The sequence below is a fragment of the Dufourea novaeangliae genome, unplaced genomic scaffold (assembly GCF_001272555.1).
Source record: "Dufourea novaeangliae isolate 0120121106 unplaced genomic scaffold, ASM127255v1 scaffold706, whole genome shotgun sequence".
NCBI classification, from domain to species: domain Eukaryota; kingdom Metazoa; phylum Arthropoda; class Insecta; order Hymenoptera; family Halictidae; genus Dufourea; species Dufourea novaeangliae.
The window spans coordinates 1,793-8,062 of record NW_015374827.1 but is presented as its reverse complement, the minus strand read 5'-3'; positions in this window follow the sequence as shown (position 1 = coordinate 8,062).

Below are 6,270 nucleotides of genomic sequence, written 5' to 3'. Positions count from 1 at the left end.
CGGATTCTCGTCGCTCCACACATGCATATTGTGGGCATTGAAACACCCTTCTCTCGTGAAGAGTGCTTCATCCGTCCACAATATGAATTTGCAGAACGACGGATTCCTAGCTACTTTTTCCAACAGCCACCTTGAATAATGAAGCCGTTGGTCGTAATCTTGGGGGTGCAAATTTTGCACCCGTACATACTTGTACGGGTGCAATACGCGGTCCTGTAGAATTCGGTGCACCGTCATGCGGGAAACACTAAAACAAAATGCACAAACACCCATTATTAAATAACACTCCTTGTTCTTAATTAATTTATACCGTGACTTACCCTAGGCGACTGCTCATGTCGCGTACACTGACGGTGGCATCTTCATCGATGATATTTAGAACGTTGTCCGTAGTCACTCGATTTCTACTCGAACGAGGTCGGCCGATGTCGCTTCCGCGCGGTAATAAAATACCATTACTGAACGCACGTGATGCAACCTGCCGAAATGTAGATTCCGCTGGCACTGGCAGATTTGGATGCTGACGTGAAAACTCCCGCGCAGCATCCGTTGCATTTCCGTCGCACCGCGCGTACCACCAGAACATGCTATAATACTCACGCGGACCGTACATGGTTCTAGTTCGATTGCGAACAGACTGACTGACAAAATTTTTCGAAGGAGTTCCTCCACCCCCAAGTAGTGTCCCATCGTTACATTGTGAGTTCACTCCCACCACGAGAAGATTTAGGTAGAAAGAAACCAACGGTTCTAGGATAACACGTGCTTTGCAGAAGTGGAAGGAAAGGACCGTCGCGCAGTTTCTCCAAGGCGACGTAGCCCGTTAATTTATTGCCAGGGTACCTACTCCTTCAAGATAGAAAACAGACATCGCGTGCATCGGCTTAAAAATGTCCGAAGTGAAGAGGACAATCAACGTATCCCTTGCTTCGAGTTGGAAAGTACATTGTCTATCTCGAGGTGCAGGGAAAAAACACGTGTCAGTTGACGCTGCAAGACCCTGGACGACCACCCTTGTAGAGGCCGGAGTGGAATTTTCGGTTATTTATGGCTCAATTTCTTCGGCCTTTTTTCTTTTAGTATTCCGTCAAATATCTCAGAATTTATTAGAAATATAAAAACCGTACAATTTGCAATATTGTGTTTGTTTTGATATTGAATGTAGCTATATCATTGAATTCCAGAATAATCCCTTTCTTTAAACAATCTTTCGTTGAACTCTTTTCCGGATCTCTTGGAAGATATTCCACTAAATATCCGGGAGAACATGATTTATCAACACGACGGTGCTCCGGCCCATTTTGCCACAAATGTCCGCTCGTACCTGGACAATACCTTCCGGGTCAGGTGGATCGGCCGCGGCGGTCCTGTTGCGTGGCCACCACGGTCACCGGATCTGAATCCGTTGGACTTCTTTTTCTGGGGCTACCTGAAGGTAATTTTATTATTGCTATTACTTGTTACTTATTTTTCTTAATGATATTCTGTTTTTACTTACGTTTTGTATTTGTCGTACGACAATCATTTTAGAATGAGGTGTACCGTCAGCCGGTGGAATCTGCGGAGGATATTGTTGCACGCATCCACGGTGCACTAGTTAACATCACACCAGAGATGCTGGAACGCGTGCAACAAAATATTATTCGCCGCGCGGAAACATGCGTATCCATTGACGGTGGCCACGTCGAACATTTATTAAGTTGATAAAATAAATCGGTCCCTTTCGGGGCCACCAATGTTGACAACGTAGGAACAACAAGTTCAGTGAAAAGTGAATTAAATGATCGTGTCGAGTAATCAGGGTTAGTGCAGTGCAGTGAAGTGAATACGTATTCCATGGATTAACCCGGTGGCACGTGACGTCGGCTGGTGTCGCATACCTGCGATCAGCTGTGACATGGATTCTACCCTGCCATAAACCATTTCGTCCGTCGATGCCCAGGCTCGGTACACTGACCTACTGACGCAGGTTTCTACGCTGCAGGTGAATTTCCGTAAGGGTGAGTTCTATTCAGTTTATTGGTCATTATTGTTTTATTACTTTCACCGAACTACAATCACTTCTCGTTTATTCTTTGTTACATTACCTTTTCGTTCACACGTTATTTGAAAAGGAAATTTACAAATTCGTAAAAAGGAATTTACAAAAATGTAAATGTGCATTCGTCTTTTTACGTTAAACATAATTTGCCTACATTTACGTTTCATTCATTAATCTCTTTAAATAACAAACGACAGATGATAAAAAGTATGATTTTATTTGTTACGTCTTGTTTATTTGCTATTATTATACGCGGTTTCCTGCGATGCATGGTGACCTACTTGTTCGGAGCATCGTAGTACAAGCGTAGCGCGTAGCCACCGCTAGCGCGGGAACTCGGCTGGCAAACTCGCGCTCTGATTGGTCGCGGTTTTTCGTTAATATCTCGTAAACGAAGCCCCAGTTTAAATTTTCGCTAAGGAAAAAGTTGTTCCAATTCACCCCCCGAGTGCCACATTTCCGGGTCGGAGGACATTTTTGGGACACCCTGTATATATATATATATATATCTTTTCTTTTGTTAAACCGTTATTATTATAATAACCATCCTGACATCACCTACAAGTTGATCGTGGCTTTAAATGCGACATTGTCACGTTCAGTATTCATATCGCTACTAATACGAATTTCTTCTACCTGTAGCCAGGATATCAGGTTATCGAGAGTTCTGTCAGCCACTGATGCTGACTCCCACGCACTGCAAAAATATCTGTATTCTTCTGGCAGTGTATTTAATATTTTTGACATAACCATTTCCTCGTCTATATTCGCTTGCCAAGTGTTCAGTTTGAATGCTAAATTTTGAATCGTACTCACGTGCGTCGAGATTCCAATCTGCTTATCAACCTGCACTTTTGCTGTTGATGTTCTCTCTCATATGTGTTGCATATCTTTATGAACATTTCATGTGACGTAGAGTAGGTTATTACATGTAGTTTCGGGTCTCTCTCTATCGACATCAAGATAATTCTTTGAGCCTTAGAGTCTCTTTGATACCAATCCTTTTTCTCGATGGCGGTCATGTTTTCCTTCAGTTCTTCTGCACGAAGCACCAAGTCGTAAAGATTTTCTGACTTGAAAATAACGACCACGTGGAGTTTCCACATGTCGAAATTGTCGACGTTGACGAGTTTCTCAATTGAGTTAATATCATCGTTTGATGAATGTACCATCCCTTCTTTTTTTTTAATTTAAACAATTTTTTTAAATGCGCAATTTTACTCTGCACGTGTTCTAGCCTTACTTTCCTTTTATATTTTACTCTGGGCCCATAACCTGTTAGAATTAGGAGGTTTTGGAAAGTAATAATTCCAGTTACACGTAAATGTAAACACAACTCTTTAATCAATAAACTAAGCGAAAAATATAACTGAAATAAACTTCTTAATTGTTGGAAAATTCTCTTGCACAGCGACAGACTTTTTGCCACGCATTCTAAACTCTCTCTAAAACGACGACACGCCCTCTCTCTCACGCTCAGTTTACAGAAACACTCACCTACATTCACACATGACAGCGAATCACCTTCCATATACACGACTTTGTTCAACAATGTTAATACGGTTTAACAATCTTAGATTATTAATATTAGATAAAAAAATTGATACAATATGTATTGAATTCAATGATTAACTTTCTTGCAGAGCAGTACGGGCCATTCCACACAAAATCGGACACCTTTTGCAGGGTTTTGTTCAAACTTGGATGTGTTGTAGTTTTTAGTGATATATAAACGCATCGTAAAGGAAGTTCAAAAGTTTTTTAAATTGTTGATTTTACAGTTATTTGAAGTGTAGTGTTAACCTTTTCCTGTAAATCCTAACTGTTGGATTACTGAACTGTTCAAAACTAACTTTATGAGTGCTTACCGTGGAGATATACGATTACGTAATAAAAATGATTAAAAATAAGCAAAGTCCTATGTTTTATACATCTCTTATGGGAAATAAGAAAATTTTGTGTTATTTCATATAATGCATTCATTTCGTATTCCACATAAATGGTATACATTCCTTTCTTTCACCATTTATAAGTTTCCTTAATTACACTATAAGATTTCTCATAACCCATTGATCTTTCCAATACATAAAACATTTTCTTATATCTTTATTGAAAATTTTGTCATGATATCTCATGTTGTCTGATTTCATTGAGAAAATATGTAAAAAAAGACATTTTTCATATTTTCTCTATGAACTTGGACAGCGTGAGAAATCATGAGACAATATTTGTCAAACTAACTTTGTAAGTATTCATTTTTTATTTGAAACATCCGCCACAGTACGCCATATTGAATTTTAGTTATCCCATTTCCGCAGATTAACTGTGGTGGCGCCAAAAACACTGTTCGATTCCTTAAGGGGGGTCACTCCTTTGGGGCCAACTCCGAATCGATCGAAGCGCTGATGTAATCAATCGGACACTAACGAAAACACATAATCGATAATTGGAACAGCTTAATAATACATCTAACGGCAATACCCACAAATAAATTTTGTTCCCCGTTACCATCAAGTTGGATTTGTGTATTTGTTACGCGAAGACAGTGTTGCCTGGCAGTATCGATTTTTGACAATTCTGCCCATCAGGAGAACGATGGAATATCTACGGGTCGTGGCGAGATTTCGACTCTCGCCAAACATACGAAAAGAATGGTGCGACTGAAAGATTCGAGAATGTTTCGAAACGGGCGGATTGCCGCAAATTTCGATTGCAAATCGCTGGGATCGCTCAGCGCTGAGCGTGGAGGTGGAAGGAGGACACTTGCTCGAGTCCAGAAAAACACACGCGAAACTATGAGAATTGACCGAACACTTGGAACGTTTATTGGACGATATACAATAATTAAGACGGAACGAGAATGCGATGCGCGTTCGATATAGTTTGTTGGCTGATTGCAACAGAGATAAATTTGTTGTAATGTCGCGAGGCACTTGCGGTTTTTCGCGTGAGAACCGTACCGGTATTCTTCCAGTTCTGCTGGGCTATCGGCGCAGGACAATACGCGAGCACCGAGAGTCCTTTTTTGCACACCTCGGTGATTTGCGGTTAGACATCGCGCGATACAGGTGCGTGTTATGATTGGTTTCGCCGAATTCGCGTGATATTTCGTGGAACGAGCAGCGCGACGGAATCTCTCGAGACCTCGTCCACACTCGGGAAACCTTGGCCGCGCGACGGTGTGCGAGCGCGTTGATTGAATTCCAAACAGAGAATGAAGCAATACTTACGTACTAATGTGTGTAACGATAAACCTTTTCTATTCATACTTGCAATGATGCTAATTTTTTTTATTACATACGAAATACTTGAAATGGCATTCCCGAGAAACAATAGTTATGTCTCATTTATTGACCTAATTAATACAGATGTTAAATACTTCCACATATATTTCATAAAAAGATGCAAAAAGAACATAATTATTCGCATACGCTCCCTCAATCTTTTCATTTGTCGACTAGCGGAAATAGATTTTGAACTAACAACGATTTTTCGACTTTCTTGTATACATGTGCACAGGGATAAGGAAGGAAGGACTTGAAGGATTTGAAAAAAAGTACGATCTTCATATTATCAAAAATGTTTTATTTTAATGAAAATAATTATTGACATATATGGGGAGGCATCTCCCGCCTCTCCGCCGGCCGCCGCGCCGGCTACCGCGCCGTCTACCGCGACGGTCGCTATACATGATTTTTTTCATTTTTTTTATCTGAAACAGTAAAATAAAAATTAGATCTTATAATTATACTCGTACATTTATATCAGTGGTGGGCAACTGTTTGCTCACGATCATCGGAAGGAGAAATTCCAGCCGCGCGATACTCGTGAAAGATCAGTTGCCCACCTCTGATACCAGAGATGGGTAAATTTTTATTTGAATAAAAATTTCAAATAACGAATAAAAGATAAACAAATTATTTGTCATGCGTAGAATAAAGATAATTCTGGTAATCTTTATAAGACGCAGCCAAATAATTTTTTTATATGATGAGAATTTATTTGACGAACACATTTTATAAAAGTACATTATAAAAGTTCACGGTTTCATTCAATCCCTGCTTTCTTCATGGGGCGATACAACATTGTAACGCGCGTGCCAGCCTTCGACTTCCCAGCAGTGATGCCAGAATCGTGGTACTGTACACCCACCACTCTCCCACTCCGACGTACCATCGTCTCCCACTATGACGTCCCGGCTACCCCCACTTTACGTCCACCGTGCTGGC